Source organism: Heterodontus francisci, chromosome 1, assembly GCF_036365525.1.
Source record: "Heterodontus francisci isolate sHetFra1 chromosome 1, sHetFra1.hap1, whole genome shotgun sequence".
NCBI classification, from domain to species: Eukaryota; Metazoa; Chordata; class Chondrichthyes; order Heterodontiformes; family Heterodontidae; genus Heterodontus; species Heterodontus francisci.
The window spans coordinates 211970536-211993004 of NC_090371.1; the positions used below are offsets into that span (position 1 = coordinate 211970536).

Sequence of the window (22469 nt, forward strand, 5' to 3'; positions counted from 1 at the left end):
TCTAATCACAGCAGTCAACTGTTTCTTAATCATCTTCACTACCCTTTTTAAAGTCAGTTCCATGTGTTCAGCTCTTTTGGTTGAAGAAGAACTTTCTGGAATCAGTCTTAAATTTGCACTTTCTGATGAATGGTCACTGACCTGAAACGTTAACTCTGTTTCTCTGCCCGACTTGCTGAGTATTTCCAGCACTTTCTGTTTTTCTTTCAGGTTTCCAGCATCTGCAGTATTTTGCTTTTATTAAATTTGCACTTTGCCAGTTTGAACTTGTGCTCCGGGGCTTATTTCATCATTTACATTGCAGTAGTGTTCCAGAGTTATCTATGCTATTTACCTTTTCATCGGATGATGCAGTCTGCAGCCAGGCATTCTAGGCCTAGAATTGCTTGAAATCGCCCTCCAAGATATCTGGAATTTTCTCAATGGAATCTTAGCAGCTTTCCATCTCCCAAGCTGTAACCACTGGGGAAGCACATGATAGAAGCACAAGTGTAGATGAAAGAACACAGAAGAGAGGCACCAAGAGTGAATAGTAATATTTTCTGTAAATACTAAGATTACTTATTTGATAAGTTTGGTATTAGATTTGGATTGGGTGATGATATTTATGTTTGTACTGAGGTGACAACAACAATGACATATTTACATAGCGCCTTTATCGTAATAAAATGGCCTAAGTTGCTTTACAGGACTGTTTGAAAAACAATGTGATACCGAGCCACAAAAGGAGATATTCGATCAGATGACCAAAAACTTGGTCAAAGAAGTAGGTCTATAAGAAGTGTCTTAAAGGAGGAGAGTGAGGTAGAGAGGTGTAGGGAGGGTATTCCAGAGCTTGGGACCTAGACAACTGAAGTCATGGCCACCAATGATGGAGCAATTAAAATCAGGGATGCTCAAGAGGCCAGAATTGGAGGAGTGTAGATATCTAGGGGGGGTTGTGGGGCTGGAGGAGATTACAGAGATAGGGAGTGGTAAGGCCAGGGAGGGATTTGAAAACAAGGATGGGAATTTTAAAATCAAGGCTTTGCTTGATCAGGAGCCAATGTAGGTCAGGTGAATGGGACTTAGTGCAAGTTAAGATAGTGGCAGCAGAGTTTTGGATGACCTCAAGATTATGGAGAGTAGAATGTGCAAGACCAGCGCGGAGTGTATTGGAATAATTAAGTCGAGTAGTAACAAAGACATGAACGAGGGTTTCAGCAGCAGTTGAGCTGAGACAGGGGTGAAGTCGAACGATGTTATGGAGGTGGAATAGGCGGTCTTAGTGATGGCATAAATATGAGGTCAGAAGTTCATCTCAGAGTCAGATGTGACACCAAGGTTGCGAACAGACTGGCTTAATTTCTGACTGTTGCTAGGGAGAAGGAAGGAGTCAGCTAGAGAATGGAGTTTGGATTGGGGACAAAAAACAATGGCTTCAGTCTCCCCAATATTTAATTAGAGGAAATTTCTGCTCATCCAGTACTGGATGTTGGATAAGCAGTCTGATAATTGAGCAACAGTGGCTCAATGCAGTCCAGTCTCTGCCTGTCATGGATGAGCTGGACGAACAGCCAGCAAAATCGGAACTCAGTGATGCCATTGATTCTCTAGCCAGTGGAAAAGCCCCTGGGAAGGACGGCATTACCCCTGAAATAATCAAGAGTGCCAAGCCTGCTATACTCTCAGCACTCTACGAACTGCTTTGCCTGTGCTGGGACGAGGGAGCAGTACCACAGGACATGCGCGATGCCATTATCATCACCCTCTATAAGAACAAGGGTGACCGCGGTGACTGCAACAACTACCGTGGAATCTCCCTGCTCAGCATAGCGGGGAAAGTCTTCGCTCGAGTCACTTTAAACAGGCTCCAGAAGCTGGCTGAGCATGTCTACCCTGAGACACAGTGTGGCTTTCGAGCAGAGAGATCCACCATTGACATGCTGTTCTCCCTTTGCCAACTACAGGAGAAATGCCGAGAACAACAGATGCCCCTCTACATTGGTTTCATTGATCTCACCAAAGCCTTTGACCTCGTCAGCAGACGTGGTCTCTTCAGACTACGAGTAAAGATCGGATATCCGCCAAAGCTACTAAGTATCATCACCTCATTCCATGACAATATGAAAGGCACAATTCAACATAGCGGTGCCTCATCAGACCCCTTTCCAATCCTGAGTGGCGTCAAACAGGGCTGTGTTCTCGCACCTATACTGTTTGGGATCTTCTTCTCCCTGCTGCTCTCACATGCGTTCAAGTCTTCAGAAGAAGGAATTTTCCTCCACACAAGATCAGATGGCAGGTTGTTCAACCTTGCCCGTCTAAGAGCGAAGAGCACAGTACGGAAGGTCCTCATCAGGGAACTCCTCTTTGCTGACGATGCTGCATTAACATCCCACACTGAACAGTGTCTGCACAGACTCATCGACAGGATTGCGGCTGCCTGCAACGAATTTGGCCTTAAGAAAACGAACGTCATGGGACAGGACGTCAGAAATGCTCCATCCATCAATATTGGTGACCACGCTCTGGAAGTGGTTCAAGAGTTCACCTACTTAGGCTCAACTATCACCAGTAACCTGTCTCTCAATGCAGAAATCAACAAGCGCATGGGAATGGCTTCCACTGCTATTTCCAGACTGGCCAAGAGAGTGTGGGAAAATGGCGCACTGACACGGAACACAAAAGTCCGAGTGTATCAAGCCTGTGTCCTCAGAACCTTGCTCTACAGCAACGAGGCCTGGACAACGTATGTCATCCAAGAGCGACGTCTCAATTCATTCCATCTTCACTGCCTCCGGAGAATCCTTGGCATCAGGTGGCAGGACCGTATCTCCAACACAGAAGTCCTCGAGGCGGCCAACATCCCCAGCATATACAACCTACTGAGCCAGCGACGCTTGAGATGGCTTGGCCATGTGAGCCGCATGGAAGTTGGCTGGATCCCCAAGGACACATTGTACAGCGAGCTCATCACTAGTATCAGACCCACCGGCCGTCCATGTCTCCGCTTTAAAGACGTCTGCGACATGAAGTCCTGTGACATTGATCACAAGTCGTGGGAGTCAGTTGCCAGTGATCGCCAGAGCTGGCGGACAGCCCTAAAGGTGGGGCTAAAGTGTGGCGAGTCGAAGAGATTTAGCAGTTGGCAGGAAAAAAGACAGAAGTGCAAGGCGAGAGCCAACTGTGTAACAGCCCCGACAACCAATTTTATCTGCAGCACCTGTGGAAGAGTCTGTAACTCTAGAATTGGACTTTATAGCCACTCCAGGCGCTGCTTCACAAACTACTGAACACCTCCAGGCACTTACCCATTGTCTCTCGAGACAAGGAGGCCAAAGAAGAAGAAGAAGTGCATACAAGACAATGGCACGTTGCACCATGGAGAAGTCTGCTTTGTGGGCGAAACCTCACTCACTCATCCCTGCTTCTGTCTGTTAATAGGAAGGTGATACAACTAGCTTGATGTCGAGAGCCTCAGTGACCTCCCTGATACATTGGTGCACTGCAAGCTGCAGTATGTTGTTGATTTATTTTTTTAAATTTACTTATTTAGAGATACAGCACTGAAACAGGCCCTTCGGCCCACCCAGTCTGTGCTGACCAACAACCACCCATTTATACTAATCCTACATTAATCCCATATTCCCTACCACATCCCCACCTTCCCTCAATTCTCCTACCACCTACCTATACTCGGGGCAATTTACAATAGCCAATTTACCTATCAACCTGCAAGTCTTTGGCTGTGGGAGGAAACTAGAGCACCTGCCAGAAACCCACGCGGTCACAGGGAGAACTTGCAAACTGTGCACAGGCAGTACCCAGAACTGAACCCGGGTCGCTGGAGCTGTGATGCTAACCACTGCGCCACTGTGCCACCCGTGTTGTCACCTGTTGCAGCCTGAAAAGGGCCCATGGTATAAAGGTTGAATGCGACCCTGATAGCCACAGACACTGTTGTTCATGCCCCATTTAGAGGCTGCATTTGTGACTGCATCACTTGACATAACTTAGTGGCAACCTCCTTAGTAAAGGAGTACCTCATGCATTACTTCCCAAGGAAGTTGAGGTAGGCGAATTGCTTCCTAAAGATCCTTTGTGGATATGGTCTCCTGTTGAGTGCCCTCTTTCCCTTCCTGTCTCTTCTGGCAGCTTGTTCTGCTTAGTGATGTCTTAATTGGACCTTTCAACCATGCTCTGCACCCAGCGAGAGCCTGAGAGCCTTAGCAGACCACCTATGTTGGCAGGCAGACAATCTTTGAGGTCTTGTTCCTACATTACAATAGTGACTATACGTCAAAAGAATTTAGTTGGCTGTAAAGCGCTTTGGGATACCATGAGGTCATAAAAGGTGTAGTATTAATGCAAGTCATTCTTTCCTTCAAACAAAAACAGGCAAACCTCTCTCTATGTAGAGAAACTGAATTCTGAAGAGTGGTAGAACACAGCAAAAAGTACCTGGAATTTAAACAGTAGCCAGAAGTAGTGAACCAGCAACTAACCTGTAAGTTCTGTCTGATCTCTTTAACTATCACGGGCGAAGGAGACCTTCATGTTAGTTAGCATCCCATTGTACTAGGTGAGGCCAGTATGTGATGTCCAATTAGCTGGGACAGTCCAAAATGGTGAGTGAGTTCTGCATGCAGCAGATGACCCTCATCTGCATAATTAAGAATGATAGAATAGTTACAGCACACAATGAGGCCATTCGGCCAGTCATGTCCATGCCGGATTTCTGCAAGGACAACTTGGCTGGTCCCACTCCCCCTCTCTTTCCCCATAGCCCTGCAATTTATTTCTCTTCAGATGCTTATTCAATTCCCTTTTGAAAGCCACAATTGAATCTGCCTCCACACTCTCAGGCAGTACATTCCAGATCGTAAGCACTTGCTACGTAAATAGGTTTTCTTCATGTCGCCATTGGTTCTTTTGCCTTTCACCTTAAATTGGTGTCCTGTAGTTCTCAACCCATCCACCAATGGGACTAGTTTCTCTCTATTTACTCTGTCTACATCCATCATGATTCTATCTTCTATCTAATCTCCTCTCAACCTTCTCTTCTCTAAGGAGAACAACCCAGCTGCTGCAATCTATTCACATAAGTGAAGCCCCACAGCCCTGCAACCATTCCTGTAAATTTATTCTGCACCCTCGCTAAAGCCTCCAATTATCTGCCTGCTTTAAATCCTGCCAGTGCATGAACCTAACATGGGTGTTACCTCCAACATCAAAATGACAGGCTGCATACTTCTGGTAGGCACTATGCAGGTGTATCATTCCCACAATCTTGGGTCGTTAGGTGGTTGTGTAGCATCTGAAAATGGACACCATGCAGTTCAATTTCTGGGCGCTTGTATTTTGCATGATGGATGAGCCATGCTGGGAGAAGGCCTAAAATACAACAATGCTGCAAGTGTACCATACAATGCATTCCTCTGGGTCTCTATGGATGCTAATGTATTTGATCTGTTTTAGGATTAAATGTGGAATAAATTACGGGGGTCAGCTGAGACATTTCTGACTGTCATTTAGAATGATTCCCTATAATCATGTGAAAATAACTGCTGTCCAGAGGAAAGGTTCCCTCTGGAGTTGGTGCATTGAGGCTTTGGGTGACTTCTTCATTAAATACCTATTAAATACCTATCCATTTTGATCTGTAATCTTGCAATTTGCCTTTGGGTAATTCATCACTGTCTTTCTGTCTGTCCTAATTCTATACCCTGTGGGTAAATAGGAAATTTCAAAAAGGGACTTGTAATGTTCCATTATCTGCAGGATTCTGGCTGGCCCCTTTGCGACTGGGATCACAACTATGAATAATTCCACTAAGGCACTGACAATCTTCTTCAAGGATTTGAATCATTTATGAAGTGGTTCCCCAGTATATTATTGAGGAAGGGTACCGGATCCTCCTCTGCTTCCTTGAACTCTCTTCCCCAGTGGGAGTTTGTGAATGTCTTAGAGACAGGAGCTTCCAGTGAAAATATAGACAGGAATCAAGCCAATGGAAGCTGAGGTGGATTCCCCACAGTGGGGCTTTGAGAGTATAAAGCTGGGCTTGTTTCAAGGTACTTCCTTTGGTTAGGATTCAGGATATCTACCAGTGCCCCTCAAAAGGACATTGACACTGTGTTCTGGTCATTGATGAGGATGTATAATCTGAAGGGTATGCAGTATTAATTGGCATTTTATTGATGGTTGTTGATGTCAGTGAACTTTTAACATTAAGGGGCAAAATAGGATTCTCAACGCAGGTTACTATCTCAGCTTCATTTGACACTAGTGTGTCCTTGGTAGTAACTGAAGTCACTGTGCTGTTGGCATCATCTCATGTTTGTTTCCTCAGCACCAATCAGTATTGATATGTGTTCAATAAATGATTGACATTGCTTGGTATTTTCTGTCGGCTTTCTCTCTTTTGGCCTGAATACTATAGGATACATGGTGTAGCAATTACTTATATCTATGCTTCATGAATCTCAGGCAAATTTGACAAATTCCAATATTATGTTTAGTTGACAATCATTTTATAATATAATCATAAGCATCAGCAATTGAGAATTGATTGTTTATATTTTCCAGTTGACAGATATTAGTGTCGATATTTTCATGCACATTGAAAATGCAATGATACAACATTCACAGATTAACTCTGAAGAGTTATAAAAAAATGGGCTTCACCTTTTAAAATGAACCTTTATTTTAAAAAGTGATCAATTGTCCAAAATGGCCACCGAAGAAAAAGGGGATTGGCCTTTTGTGTATTCAAACAGTCTGACAAAGACAAAGGACAAATCTTCAAAGTCAAAAGGTGTTAATGAAACCCATCTTACACCTATCCTAAAAACATTCAAGAATTGAATGTCTTCTTCTGAAACAAAGGGGATGTGATGTAACCACATCCTGGGCCATTGTGCAGTCACTATGCGGAAGAAACCAGAATGTCTCCTAAGAGGAGGTGAAAGATGACACAGTTTTACTTTAAAAAAGACAGCCAAAGAGAGAGAGAGAGAGAAAGAGAAAGAGCAACTGACCAAGAAGATGAAGCTATTTGTAATAGCTGGCATTCCAGCAAGCCAGAAAGTACATGCCCCACTGAAAACATCCGACATCTACATTATACAGCAGAGAGAGCAGGAAGTGACAAACCATTTTCAATAGAACCTTCAAGCAAGAAAGAAATCTACAATCATCTCAGGCCTGCAACCATCTGGAACTTGAGTCTCAAGAGAATTTAACAGGTTTATCATAATCTTTCCCCCCACTGAAACCCACCTACCGCTTTCCCTTCTCTATCTGTTATTTGAAAAATAAAACACCAAGGGGCTAAACTCTAATGCAAATATCATTGCTTCAGTTAGGTGGGGAGTTGAACAGTGGGAACCACCCATGTCACACCACGTGACCGTAACAAATTGGGGGCTCAAAGCTGGGATCTGAACTGCCAGACAAATGAGAGATTTGGAAAACAGGAGAAAAATTGACCTCTAGAATTGTGGAAAAATAAACAAACAGGTTTTCTTGCATTCTTCTGAGTTTTTTCCAACGGTGCTAGAAACAAAAGAGATGGCCACATTTAATGCAAATGTTTGTAGAGCAGGGAGAGATAGCCCATGATAAGTTAAGCAAATTAAGTGTTGAAGTTTTAAAAAGTTTAACTACAGAGGTGGGAATCACTTGCAGACAAAATGCAAAGAAATATGAACTGGTGAAAAGTCTAGCCAACCATTTTAAACTTAAAGCCGAGAATCAGAGGCTCAGAAAATAATTCTAGCTGGAATCCAGTTACTGATCAAAAAGGAAGGGAGAGAGTTTCAGCTTCAAAAGAAAAAAGAAGAAAGGGAGTTTCAGCTTCAAAAGGATACAAGGAAAGAGAGTTTCAAAATGAAAAAGAGGAAAGAGAGACGCTATGAGAGGAAACAGCAAGAAGGTTTGAGTCGCAGAGACAGCAAACCCAAAATGAAAATGCTGCTAGTCACTCAAACCTTATCCCCAATTCAGAGCAATACTTTCATGCGTTAAGACACTCAAGACGAGTGACAAAACTTAATGAGGAGGAGGTTGAGTCAATTTTATCTCATTTGAGAAAATAGCTACCAGGCTAAAATGGCCGAAAGAATTTTGGACTCTCCTCTTACAAGACAAGTTCATGGGTAGGACTCGAAGTATTTTCCCTGTTATTACAAGAAAGTTCCTCTGGTTATGAACAAATTAAAACTGCAATTCTAGATGCTTATGAGCTGGTACCAGAAGCATATAGACAGAGATTCTGATACACCCGGAAAGACTCACACAGACTTGCATTGAATTCGAAAGAATCAAACATAGGACTTTTGATCGCTGGACATGGTCTCTCATGCTAGAACCCTCATATGAAAATTAGAGAGAAGTAATGTTGCTGAAAGAGTTTAAAAATAGTATTTCAAGAAGCATAAGAACAAAGAGTCAGAAGAAATAAAAACAAGAAATGCTGGAACCACTCAGCAGGTCTGGCAGCATCTGTGAAAAGAGAAGCAGAGTTAACGTTTCGGGTCAGTGACCCTTCTTCGGAACTGACAAATATTAGAAAAGTCAAAGGTTATAAGCAAGTGAGGTGGGGGTGGGGCAAGAGATAACAAAGGAAGTCTAGATTGGACCCAGCCACATAGCTGACCAAAAGGTCACGGAGCAAAGGCAAACAATATGTTAATGGTGTGTTGAAAGACAAAGCATTAGTACAGATTAAGTGTTAATACACTGAATATTGAACAGCAGCAAGTACAAACCTGAAAAAAAACAGTGGGTAAGCAAACTGAACAAACTAAGATGAAATGAAATAAATGCAAAAAAAATTGTAAAGAATGTAAAAAAGAATGTAAAAACAAGGAAGAAAAAATAACTAAAAATGAAAGTAAAATGGGGGGCTGTCATGCTCTGAAATTATTGAACTCAATGTTCAGTCCGGCAGGCTGTAGTGTGCCTAATCGGTAGATGAGATGCTGTTCCTTGAGCTTGCGTTGATGTTCACTGACCCGAAACGTTAACTCTGCTTCTCTTTTCACAGATGCTGCCAGACCTGCTGAGTGGTTCCAGCATTTCTTGTTTTTATTTCAGATTTCCAGCATCCGCAGTATTTTGCTTTTATTAAAGAGTCAAAAGAGTTAGGGAAGCAGCAGAAATGGCCGACAACTATGAATTAATACATAAATCCCGAATTCTGAATAAATTTGGGTCTAGTAATACGTACAGGCCTGGAAGAGATAGCAGGGATGCAGAGGAAGCAGAAATGGGCTCAAGAGAAAAGGAGAGCAGGGAAGGAAAACCCAACCAGTCTCCAGCTTTTGAAAGAAGGAACCCAGGGATAAACTAGTATGGGTCCACCCGACATGTTTCCAGTGTGGCAGATTTGGGCATATCCAGGCCAATTGTTGGTATGCTAAAAACCAGCAGGAGATGCTGCAGTCAAGCCTGTGTCTGTGGCTTTGAAAGGCATAAGCCTGTGTTCTAAATATAATGCAAGAGCAGAGCACATATCAGACATTTTGCACAAAGGAAAAATTACTCCTTTTGTATCCCAGGCACCAAACAAGAAGACAACCATCCTCAGGGATGCAGTTGTTTTCAGATCCTACGAGCAGCCAAACTGACAGAAATGCCACTGGAAAGGACAACAAATACCACGGTATTAGTAAGAGGGCTTACTGGCAAATGCTTGAAAGTTCCGTCAATTAAAATTTACCAACAGAGTAAGTTGGTCACTGGAGTAGTGACAGTTAGAGTCATTCTGAGCTTTCCCATGCAGGGGGTTGACCTGTTGCTGGGCAATGACTTGGCAGGAAGCACAGTATAGTACCCAGAGGGTCCAGAGCAGTCCACGGAGACGGGAGAAACTGAGGGGAGAAAACAAAACTCTGTACAGCTGCAGAGGACTGGGGAAGTCCCAAAACTTCCACAGGGGTGATAGAGCCAGAAGAATTTAAAAGGGCCCATATTGAGCCAAAATAATTTAAGGAAGCTGATAAAAGCCAAAAAAACTGAAAGAAAAGCAACCGTGAGCTGGTTAGCTGAAACCTTTTTTAAAGATTTAAATAGGGACAAGGATAGTTCCCAAACAGGAGAGGCAAGAGTGAGTGTGATGCCTCACGTAGTTAAAGTGCCACAGGGGAGTGAAGCAGAAGCTGGACAACCACCTGCGAGCGGTAGTGACACAGAGGACATGGGGCAGATTAGGGAAACATCCATCTCTGAAGTAAAAGGGAAAGGGAAGGTAACATACCCTAAAATGAACCACACTTATGAAAATCACAAGAGAACTAAAAGTGAGGTCAGCATGGATCTATCCACTGAAGAATCCCACAGTCAGGTTCCAAATCCAAAACTAATTAAATGCAACAATTCAGTGTCAGAACACAGCCAGAACAAGGGGTAGGATGAAATCCCAGCTGCCTTGCAGGAGCTAAAAAAATGCATACCCACTATCAGCCGCAAAATAAGAACTATCAATGAACCAGAACATGAATGGTTAATGCCATGTATTGTGGAAGCAGTAATCAAGGGGTTAAAGTTTGTCCAAACAGAGAACCTTGCCACAAGCAGTAACAGAAATTTGCATACTACAAACTTCACCAACAATCACATGGTCCTGGAGATTAACATTGCTAAAGAAGTACAAACTGATGTGAGAGAAACTACAACCTTGTTTAACAACATATAACCAAAAGAAGCAATTTATTGATGGTACCTCATACCTCATGGGAAAGGCTTCCTCTGCTATGTCCAGACTGTCCGAGAGTATGGGAAAATGGCGCACAGACACAGAACACAAAAGTCCAAGTGTATCAAGCCTGTGTCCTCAGTACCTTGCTCTATGGCAGCGAGGCCTGGACAACGTACGTCAGCCAAGAGCGACGTCTCAATTCATTCCATCTTCGCTGCCTCCGGAGAATCCTTGGCATCAGGTGGCAGGACCGTATCTCCAACACAGAAGTCCTCGAGGCGGCCATCTTCCCCAGCATATACACCCTACTAAGCCAGCGGCGCCTGAGATGGCTTGGCCATGTGAGCCGCATGGAAGATGGCAGGATCCCCAAGGACACATTGTACAGCGAGCTCGCCACTGGTACCAGACCCACCGGCCGTCCATGTCTCCGCTTTAAAGACATCTGCAAACGCAACATGAAGTCCTGTGACAAGTCGTGGGAGTCAGTTGCCAGCGATCGCCAGAGCTGGCGGGCAACCATAAAGGCGGGGCTAAAGCATTGCGAGTCGAAGAGACTTAGCAGTTGGCAGGAAAAAAGACAGAAGCGCAAGGAGAGAGTCAACTGTGTAACAGCCCCGACAACCAATTTTATCTGCAGCACCTGTGGAAGAGTCTGTCACTCTAGAATTGGCCTTTATAGCCACTCCAGTCACTGCTTCACAAACCACTGACCACCTCCAGGCGCTTACCCATTGTCTCTCGAGCAAGGAGGCCAAAGAAGACCTCCTTCAAAGGAAGGATGATGAAACAAATGTAGGCTGGAAGCCTGAGGAGTAAATGAAATGAACGTATAAAGTGGTGTGACTCTAAATTGTCTTATTGTTTCTTTTTTTCCTTTTTTTAAACCCAAATAAATCATAAAAATGAAATCCAAGGAATTTCATTATTTTCCCTTTTGGGGGAGGTTTGCGCAGATCACTACAACATCACGGACTAACTCTGAAGAGTTATGAAAAAACGGGCTTTGTCTTTAAAAAAACGAACCTTTATTTTAAAAAGTGAGCAATGGTCCAAAATGCTACTGAAGAAAAAGGGGATTGGCCTTTTGTGTATTCAAACAGTCTGATGAAGACAAAGGACCAATCTTCAAAGCCAAAAAGTGTTACTTGGACCCATCTTACACCTATCATAAAAGCATTCCATAATTGAATGTCTTCTTCTAAAACAAAGGAGGTGTGACGTAGCCCCGTCTTGGGGCATTGTGCGATCACCATGGGGTAGAAACCAGAGTGTCTCCTAAGAGGAGGTGAGAGGTGACACAGTTTTACCTTAAAAAAGACAGCCAGAGAAATAGAGACTGGCCAAGAAGGTGAAGCTACTTGTAACAGCTGGCATTCCAGCAAGCCAGAAAGCACATGCTTTGCTGAAAAAATCCTACATCTACATTGTACAGCAGAGAGAGCTAGGAGTGACAAACCATCTTCAGCAGAACCTTCAAGCAAGAGAGAAATCTACAATCATTTCAGGCCTGCAACCATCTAGAACTTGAGTCTCAAGAGAATTCAACAGGTTTATCATAACCCTACTGCTCCTCTAAAACCTACCTACCTCTTTCCCTTCTCTGTCTGTTTCATGTGTGTGTGTGTGAGTATGTGAGAGAGAGAGAGCAGGTGCATGAGTGAATTCTGTTGCGACAATTTTGGGATAAGGCGAATTGATCAATAAACAATTGTTTTTTTTTAAACCCAGAAGAAAACCTGTTGCTGTCTGGTTATTTGAAAAATAAAACACCAAGGGGCTAAGCCCTAATACAAATACACTTGCTGCAGTCAGGTGCAGAATTGAACATTGGGAATCACTTTCCTCATACCATGTGGCTGTAACAAGATGATAACTGAAGTATGGGTACATTTAATTTGTTTTTAATGCAGGAAGGTGTTGCTTTTGGTCAGTATAATCAAGTCCAGTTGGTGCACACGGACTTTGCTAAATTCCACTTTGTTCGTTAGCCCTTGTTTAAAAAACATGCAATTATGTAGACCATTATCATGTCTTCAGGATGTCCCCAAAGTGATTTACATCTAATTAATTACTTTTAAAGTACAATCACTGCTGTTATGTGGCCGCAGGATGGATGTCTGATGTGGGAAAATGGAATAGAAATGTCTTTTAATGGGAATTTGATATGTTTAAATAGGTTTCCAATCAGTTAAATTCCCATGGAGATCAGTCTCCGCACTCCCACCCCACCCCATAGTATATGATGGAGTAACAGATAAGTCAGAGAAGCCATGCATTGAAGATATTGTGATGATGCTGCACATAGATGGTGCTGTTTGTGATCTCCGACTCCTGTATCAAATAAAGCCCCAGTGGGCCATTATACCAGTTAATTTTTAACCAGCTAATCGCTATTTGCTTCTAGGGTTGGACCTCTCAAGCATTTAAAGGATAGGACAAAGTCTCCCACCTCTCTACAGAAGTAGATTAGATTAGGTACAAATGTGAGCATCAAATATTTGTTCATTTATCTTGCCTGCCAGAGTTTCTGTTTCTTCAGGAGGCTAAAGTGAACACCACATGAAGAACAACCAGAAAAGAACGCTGCACAACACTGTCCTTTTCAGTATAAACTCACAATCCCGTTCTGTATGAGTTTACAGCATATAAATGTCCCTCTTTTGGCATTGAATTACAATCTCATTCAAAAGGCCGCAGGATGGATATCTGATGTGGGAAATGAAATAGAAATGTCTCAGTGGTGCCGCATGAGGAGCTCCCCTAAAGTTTGTGCAGACAAATGCTTTTGGGGCAGAGTAGAGGATATTTTGGTTGACATCTGGCCTTCTATGATCCTGGTACCCATTAGCATCAGCAGGCATAATGGTGTGCACAATATAAGATGTACGGTCCTTGCAAATTAGCTGGGTTCAGGCTTGAGGGTGAGGTTTTATAATTTTCCATCTATTTGGTCTTGAAGTAATTTTGGCGTAATTTATATTATGATGTTGCTATCAAATTAAATTCATTTCACAAAGGGTTAAGTCCCAGAGAGACAAAAGCTATCTGAATGTTTTTTTAAGCCAATTTAGTTAGAATACCAGATAAATCACCTATCTTAGAATTGTGCATTTCCCCCAAACCAGATCAGTTTGAGACAATGGCAACCCATTCCAGAGATGTTCACACATTTAATATTAGCCTGGTTTTCATTCAGAAGTGTTTCAGGTAGTTTAACTAAACAAAAAATGTGGTTGTCATGGCTGCCACAGCAAAGTGGGCAGGTTGGGTGGATGGTGTGGGAGGGATTTTTCATTCAAGGTGGTGCATTTGATTGTCTTCTTGTTGAACCAATCCTCAACATATTGAACTGACAGATTGCTTAAAATCAACTTTTGTCTTTTTCTCTGGGAAAAAAAAAGCATTTATCAATGGTTTGAGCCTGGAACCATGATAAAGGCAGAGATGCCTTGTTTTCTCCATCAGGCACAAAGGAATTAAGAGTCTGCTGACTGAGATATGAATACATTTGTCCCATAAGAGAAAAGTTAGTGCTGGCTCGTTTCGGAATTGCTAACTTGTGCAGTGAGTTTAGCCCATTAATATAATTTGCTGTTTTCCGTGGTGCAAGGAGCAATGTGTAGGAGATGTATTTCATCAGAAGACTGCATTTTCTTCATTTATATATTTTATGAAAAATAAATTACCTTATTGGCTTACAATCATGCTTTATCTCACTAGAATGCTTTTCCGTTTACATTCTGAAAAGATAGAAGAATGTACATGGTGGCATATGAAAGAAAGATCATCGTACATGTATTAAGTGGTCTTTTTACAGTTCCCAGATCACACTACTATTTAAAAGGGTATTGGACAGAAAAGTTACTTTCTGGTTGAATGAGATACAAAATCCACTTATGGGAGTGACTAGAGATGCTAAAGTGAATATTCAGTTTAAACTTAAATTTTGTAATATTACTGTACCTGATGCCAAAGTGCTTTATGCTGATGCTGAGTGTCTGGATTGTGAAGACTTCCATTCTCTAGCAGTAATATCCTTTACCTTGAGAAGCATTTTTTTTTTAATGAATGGTTACTAAATGGCCATTGGACATTTATGGAACAAAGCAAAGGAAATAAATTTCCAAGAAAGAAGAATGCATAAGTTCATCTCTGAGACCAAAACTATTACCCAGTACTGTGTGACTACTTCTGCAAATAGACAAAAACAGATAAAGGAACTGACTGTGCATATTTGGCAGCTGTTAGTAAAATTAGTTTACTGAGACATCATCAGTCACAATGCTTGATATAAAATTTTCAGAAAGAAATGATTCACAAAGCAAGGAATTCGTTATATAAATTATACAATTCTTTCCATTAACTTCTGCTTTACAATAATTCAAAGAACCATAAATATTATTTAGTATGCACTAACAGCACCATATATAAACTTCAGGTAAAGGACCACCCAGTACTATTTCAAAGGAAGATATTTTTAATGTGAAATGTTGGCTGTTTATACTGTACGCAATGCTTTACAGCTGGCACAGAATCTTTTTTCAAACACTTATTTGTAAGTTTTCAGTACCAAAACTGAATTGAGACTTTGAAACATAATGTTATGAATTAAGTAATTAGAATCCAGCTGTTCCAATAGTTGATTCGTGATTTGAACCTAATGGAAACAGCCATAGCTTAACTCAGACCAAACACTGTTCACACATTACCCCATGTGCTCGATGACCTACGTTAGCTCCCAGTCCACAATGCCTCTATTTTAAAATTCTGATCTTTGTTTTCAAATTCCTCCATTGTCATGGTCCCTCCCTATCTCTGTAACCTCTTCCAACCCTACAACTCCCAAATTCTGGCCGCTTGCACATTCCTGATTTTGTTCGCTGCCCTATCTGTGGCTATGCCTTCAGTTACCTAGGCTGTTCCCTCCCTAAACCTCTCTTCCCTCCTTTAAGACATTCCTTAAAACCTACCTTTCTGACCAAGCTTTTGGTCAGCTGTCCTAATAAATCCTGATGTAGCTCAGTGTCAATTTTTGTTTGATAATGTTCCTGTGAAACACCTTGAACCATTTTACAATGCTAAAGGTGCTATATTAATGCAAGTTGTTACCGTGCAGAGAGGACATACAAACATACGAACTAGGAGCAGGAGTAGGCTATTTGACCCCTTGAACCTGCTCCGTCATTCTGTAAGATTATGGCTGATCTGTTTGTGGACACAACTACACTTTTCTGCCTACCCCCGATATCCTTTGACTCCCTTGTTTGTCAGCAACCTTCTACCTCTGCCTTAAAAACATTCAATGACCCTATCTGCACTGCTCTCCAGGGAAGAGATTTTCACAGACTCACAGCCCTCTGTTTAGTATTTTTACATTTTGTAAGCTTAATTTCAAATATCAGACATCCTTATGTTTCTAATTCTGTCATACTATATCTTTGACATACTTAACTTTGTGCTGCACTGGTGCAAAAAGGACAATATAAAAAGGTGCCTTCTTCACGTACAAACCAATGCATAGACTAAAGGAGAAGAAGGAGGGGGAGAACAAAAAAAATGAAAGATTGCATTACATCAAAGGAAGTGGCTTATGAGGATGCAAGAAAACGTGGTAAGCCTGAGGATTGGGAGCAACTTAGAACCCAGCAAAGGATGACCAAGACTCTGATAAAGAAAGGGAAAAGAGAATATGAATGCAAGCTAGCGAGAAGCATAAAAGTAGACAGTAAAAGCTTCTTTAAGTATGTGAAAAGGAAAAGATTAGCTAGGACAAATGTGGACCCATTACAGGGGTAGAAAGGAGAATTTATTGGGGAGAACAGGGAAATGGCGGAGAAACTAAATAATTACTTTGTGTCTGTCTTAACGGAAGAAGACACTGAAAATTTCCCAGAAATACTGGGGAACCAAGGGACTTGTGAAACTGAGGAACTGAAAGAAATTAGTATTAGTAAAGAGTTCAAAAGTTAACTGGATTGAAGGTTGATAAATCCCCTGGACCAGATGAGCTGCATCCCAGAGTGTTGCAGGAGGTGGCTATAGAGATAGTGAGTGTAAAGGTCAAAGGTCATCTTTCAAAATTCTATAGATTCTGGAATGGTTCCTGTAAACTGGAAAGTAGAAAATGTAACCCCACTATTTAACAAAGAAGGGAGATGAAGAATGGAGAACTACAGACCTGTTAGTTTGACATTAGTAGGAGGGAAAATGTTAGAAACTATTATAAATGATGTGATAACTGGACACTTAGAAAATAATAGTAAAATTGGGCAGACTCAACATAGATTTATAAAAGGGAAATCATGTTTAACAAACCTGTTGGAGTTTTTTGAAGATGTTACTTGTAGCTTAGATAAAGGAGAGCTGGTGAGTGTGTTGTATTTGGATTTTCAGGAGGCATTTGATAAAGTCTCACACAGGAGGTTGGTAAACAAAATTAGAGCACATGGGTCATATTTTTACATTTTGTCCTTTTTGCAGCAGTGCAGCACAAAGTTAAATATGTCAAAGATATAGTGTGACAGAATTAGAAACATAGGGGATGTCTGATATTTGAAATTAAGCTTACAAAATGTAATATTGGGTAATATACTGCAATGGATTGAGAATTGGTTAACAGACAGAAAGCAGAGAGTAGGAATAAATGGGTCATTCTCAGGATGGCAGGCTGTTACTAGTGAGGTACTGCAAGGATCAGTGCTAGGTCCAAAGCTGTTCATAATCAATATAAATGATTTGGATGTGGGGACATATTGTAATATTTCCAAATTTGCTGGTGACACAAAACTAGGTGGAAATGTAAGTTTTGAGGAGGATGCAAGGAGGCTTCAGGGGACTTGGACAGGCTAAGTGAATGGCAAGAACATCACAGATGGAATATAATGTGTGCAGTGATCCACTTTGGTAGAAAAAACAGAAAGATAGAATAATTCTTAGATAGTGAGAGGTTGGGAAGTGTTGATGTCCAAAGGGATCTGGGTGTCCTTGTTACTAAAAGCTAGCATGCAGGCGCAGCAGGCAATTAGGAAGGCAAATGGTATGTTGGCCATCATCGCAAGGGGATTGAGTACAGAAGTAAAGATGTCTCGCTGCAATTGCATAGAGCCTTGGTGAGACCGCACCTGGAGTATTGTGTACAGTTTTAGTCTCCCTACCCAAGGAAGGATATACTTGCCATAGAGGGAGTGCAACGGAGGTTCACCAGAATAGTCCGTGGGAGAGCGGGATTATCTTATGAGGAGAGATTGAGGAAACTAGGCCTGTATTTGCTAGAGTTTTGAAGAATGAAACTTACAAAATTCTTACAGGGTGTGACAGGATGGATATAGATAGCATGTTTCCTCTGGCTGGTGAGTCTAGAACCAGGGGGCATAATCTAAGAATAAGGGGTAGGCCATTTAAGACTGAGATGAAGAGGAATTTCTTCACTCAGAGGGTGGTGAATCTTTGGAATTCTCTACATCAGACGGCTGTGGAAGCTCAATCATTGAGCATGTTCAAGACAGAAATCCTTAGATTTCTGGAGACAAATGACATCAAGGAGCTAGTGCGGGGAAGTGCCGTTGAGGTAGATGCGGGAACGTCACGTTGAGGTAGATGATCAGCCATGATCTAATCGAATGGCGGAGCAGGCCTGACAGGCTGAATGGTCGACTCCTGTTCCTATGTAATAAGGTTATAGGGGCTCCAGAACTGGTCGGGATAGCCAATATAGACAACAAGATTAGAATTGCTGGGCAACAAAACATGTGAAAGGTTTTTAGAAATAGGTTTGTAGCACACAGTCAGTCGTGGAAACAATTAAACAATGGAACTCCTGAAAGAACACCATATAAAACAATCAAGAAATGAAAACAATTCTAAATTAATTTTTTTCTGCTTCTAGGTATCAGCTTTAGCTCAGTGGTGACACTCTTCACTCTGAATCGGAAGATTTAAACCCCATTCCAGAGACTTAAACAAATAATCTAGGCTCATAGTTCAGTGCAGTACAGAGGGAGAGCTATAATGTCAGAGGCACCATCTTGCAGGTGAGATGTTAAACCAAGGCCCCATCTGCCCACTCAGCTAGATGTAAAAGATCCCATGGAATTATTGGAAAAAAAAGCAGGGGTGTCCCGTCAATAACTATCCCTCAGCCAATATCACTAAAGCAGATTTACCTCTTTGCCGTGTGCAAATTTGCAGCCATGTTACCCTGTATGACAAAGGTAACTATACTTGAAAAGTACTTCATGGACTCCAGTGCTTTGGACATCCTAAGGTCATGAAAGGAACAGTATAAATGCAAGTTCTTTATTTGTGTTTATAGGGAAAACCTCAAGATAGCCTTCCTACTCTAGGAGCAGAATTTCTAGGGCAAACTGTTAAGATTCTAAAGAAAATAGATTCAAGTGATAAAGAGGTGATGGATGAGGTTATGGATGAGCTGAAGGCATTCAAGGAAGCTATTGTCTCAGGTCTAGATGGATTGCATCCTAGGGTAGTTAATTTTTTAAAATTCATTCATGGGATGTGGGTGTCACTGGCCAGGCCAGCATTTATTGCCCATCCCTAACTGCCCTTGAGAAGGTGGTGGTGAGCTGCCTTCTTGAACCGCTGCAGTCCATTTGGGGTAGGTACACCCACAGTGCTGTTAGGAAGGGAGTTCCAGGATTTTGACCCAGAGACAGTGAAGGAACGGCGAGATAGTTCCAAGTCAGGATGGTGTGTGACTTGGAGGGGAACTTGCAGGTGGTGGTGTTCCCATGCATTTGCTGCCCTTGTCCTTCTAGTTGGTGGAGGTCACGGGTTTGGAAGGTGCTGTCTAAGGAGCCTTGGTGCATTGCTGCAGTGCATCTTGTAGATGGTGCACACTACTGCCACCGTGCGTCGGTGGTGGAGGGAGTGAATGTTTGTAGATGGGGTGCCAATCAAGCGGGCTGCTTTGTCCTGGATGGTGTCGAGCTTCTTGAGTGTTGTTGGAGCTGCACCCATCCAGGTAAGTGGAGAGTATTCCATCACACTCCTGACTTGTGCCTTGTAGATGGTGGACAGGCTTTGGGGAGTCAGGAGGTGAGTTACTCGTCTCAGGATTCCTAAGCCTCTGACTTGCTCTTGTAGCCACGGTATTTATATGGCTACTCCAGTTCAGTTTCTGGTCAATGGTAGCCCCTAGGATGTTGATAGTGGGGGATTCATCAATGGTAATGCCATTGAATGTCAAGGGGAGATGGTTAGATTCTGTCTTGTTGGAGATGGTCATTGCCTGGCACTTGTGTGGCGTGAATGTTACTTGCCACTTATCAGCCCAAGCCTGGATATTGTCCAGGTCTTGCTGCATTTCTACATGGACTGCTTCAGTATCTGAGGAGTCACGAATGGTGCTGAACACTGTGCAATCATCAGCGAACATCCCCACTTCTGACCTTATGATTGAAGGAAGGTCATTGATGAAGCAGCTGAAGATGGTTGGGCCTAGGACACTACCCTGAAGAACGATGTAGCTTATAAAATGGCATGTCATGTGGGTATTTTTAAGAAATCACCAGAAACAGGGATTGTGCCCAAAGATTAGAGAAAAGGATATGTGAGATCAATCTATAAAAAGGGAGAAAGAGATAACCCAGAGAACTACAGACCAATCAAACTGACATTCATTGTGGGGAAATTACTGAAAGATGCTCTGAAGTAATAAATGATGATCTATCTGGAGAAATACAGAATTATGAGATGGAGCTAGCATGGTTTTATGGGAGGGAGATCATGTCTAATATATCTCTTTGATTTTTTGTGAAAGGGGGTTCTCAGTGGATGTTGTGTATTCAAATTTCTGCAAAGATTGTCATGAAGTACAGATAGGAAATTTGTCCACAAGGTTTGAAGATAGGGATCAGTGTGGAGACAATTGCTTTCTACAATACGCATAAACGACTTCAGAATCACGGAACTGTTACAGTGCAGAAGGAGGCCATTCGGCCCATCATGTCCGCACCAGCTCTCTAAAAGAGCAACTCCCTCAGTTCCATTCCCCCACCTTCTCCCCATAACCCTGCACATTCTTCCTTTTCACATAACAGTCTAATTCCCTTTTGAATGCTTCAATTGAACCTGCCTGCACTACACTCTCAGGCAGTGCATTGCAGGTTCAGGCAGTGCATTCCAGTGGGGATAGAAAAAAACTCTCCAAGTTTCCTGATGATACCAAGGACTGCAAATAATGGCAAAGGCTGTTCAAATACTGAAGAACCTGGATAGATTCTGGAATTATGGGGTTAAGTGACTGATATGTGGGCAGATACAAAGTCATGAGATTGGGAAAGGATAATAAACAGTGTCAAAATAAGCAAAATGGTATTATTGTACAGGACTTGACACAGGAGAGCTACTTGGTAGTATTCACCGAGGAGAGGGACATGACGGATGTTGAGGTTAGGGACAGATGTTTGATTACTCTCGGTCAAGTCGGCATAAGGAGGGAGGAAGTGTTGGGTATTCTAAAAGGCATTAAGGTGGACAAGTCCCCAGGTCCGGATGGGATCTATCCCAGGTTACTGTGGGAAGCGAGAGAGGAAATAGCTGGGGCCTTAACAGATATCTTTGCAACATCCTTAAACACGGGTGAGGTCCCGGAGGACTGGAGAATTGCTAATGTTGTCCCCTTGTTTAAGAAGGGTAGCAGGGATAATCCAGGTAATTATAGACCGGTGAGCCTGACGTCAGTGGTAGGGAAGCTGCTGGAGAAGATACTGAGGGATAGGATCTATTCCCATTTGGAAGAAAATGACAGTCAGTGACAGGCAACATGGTTTTGTGCAGGGAAGGTCATGTCTTACCAACTTAATAGAATTCTTTGAGGAAGTGACAAAGTTGATTGATGAGGGAAGGGCTGTAGATGTCATATACATGGACTTCAGTAAGGCGTTCGATAAGGTTTCTCATAGTAGGCTGATGGAGAAAGTGAAGGCGCATGGGGTCCAAGGTGTACTAGCTAGATGGATAAAGAACTGGCTGGGCAACAGGAGACAGAGAGTAGCAGTGGAAGGGAGTTTCTCAAAATGGAGACGTGTGACCAGTGGTGTTCCACAGGGATCCGTGCTGGGACCACTGTTGTTTGTGATATACATAAATGATTTGGAGGAAAGTATAGGTGGTCTGATTAGCAAGTTTGCAGACGACACTAAGATTGGTGGAGTAGCAGATAGTGAAGGGGACTGTCAGAGAATACAACAGAATATAGATAGATTGGAGAGTTGGGCAGAGAAATGGCAGATGGAGTTCAATCAGGGCAAATGCGAGGTGATGCATTTTGGAAGATCCAATTCAAAAGTGAACTATACAGTAAATGGAAAAGTCCTGGGGAAAATTGATGTACAGAGAGATTTGGGTGTTCAGGTGCATTGTTCCCTGAAGGTGGCAACGCAGGTCAATAGAGTGGTCAAGAAGGCATACGGCATGCTTTCCTTCATCGGACGGGGTATTGAGTACAAGGGTTGGCAGGTCATGTTACAGTTGTATAGGACTTTGGTTCGCCCACATTTGGAATACTGCGTGCAGTTCTGGTCGCCACATTACCAAAAGGATGTGGATGCTTTGGAGAGGGTGCAGAGGAGGTTCACCAGGATGTTGCCTGGTATGGAGGGCGCTAGCTATGAAGAGAGGTTGAGTAGATTAGGATTATTTTCATTAGAAAGACGGAGGTTGAGGGGGGACCTGATTGAGGTGTACAAAATCATGAGAGGTATAGACAGAGTGGATAGCAAGAAGCTTTTTCCCAGAGTGGGGGATTCAATTACTAGGGGAC

The 22469-nt window shown here is 42.5% G+C and overlaps 1 long non-coding RNA gene across 1 annotated transcript in view; it reads right to left on the reverse strand.

Annotated features, from left to right (window-relative positions):
• Positions 1-349: 349 nt before the first annotated feature.
• The window catches only part of LOC137374725 (uncharacterized), a 54420-nt gene continuing 32300 nt past the window's right edge, over positions 350-22469 (reverse strand). Inside the window, exons 2-3 of the long non-coding RNA XR_010975894.1 lie at positions 4488-4645; positions 350-462 (exon numbers count right to left, since the gene is read on the reverse strand). This is a non-coding gene — a long non-coding RNA (uncharacterized lncRNA). The remainder of the gene's footprint in view (positions 463-4487; positions 4646-22469) is intronic.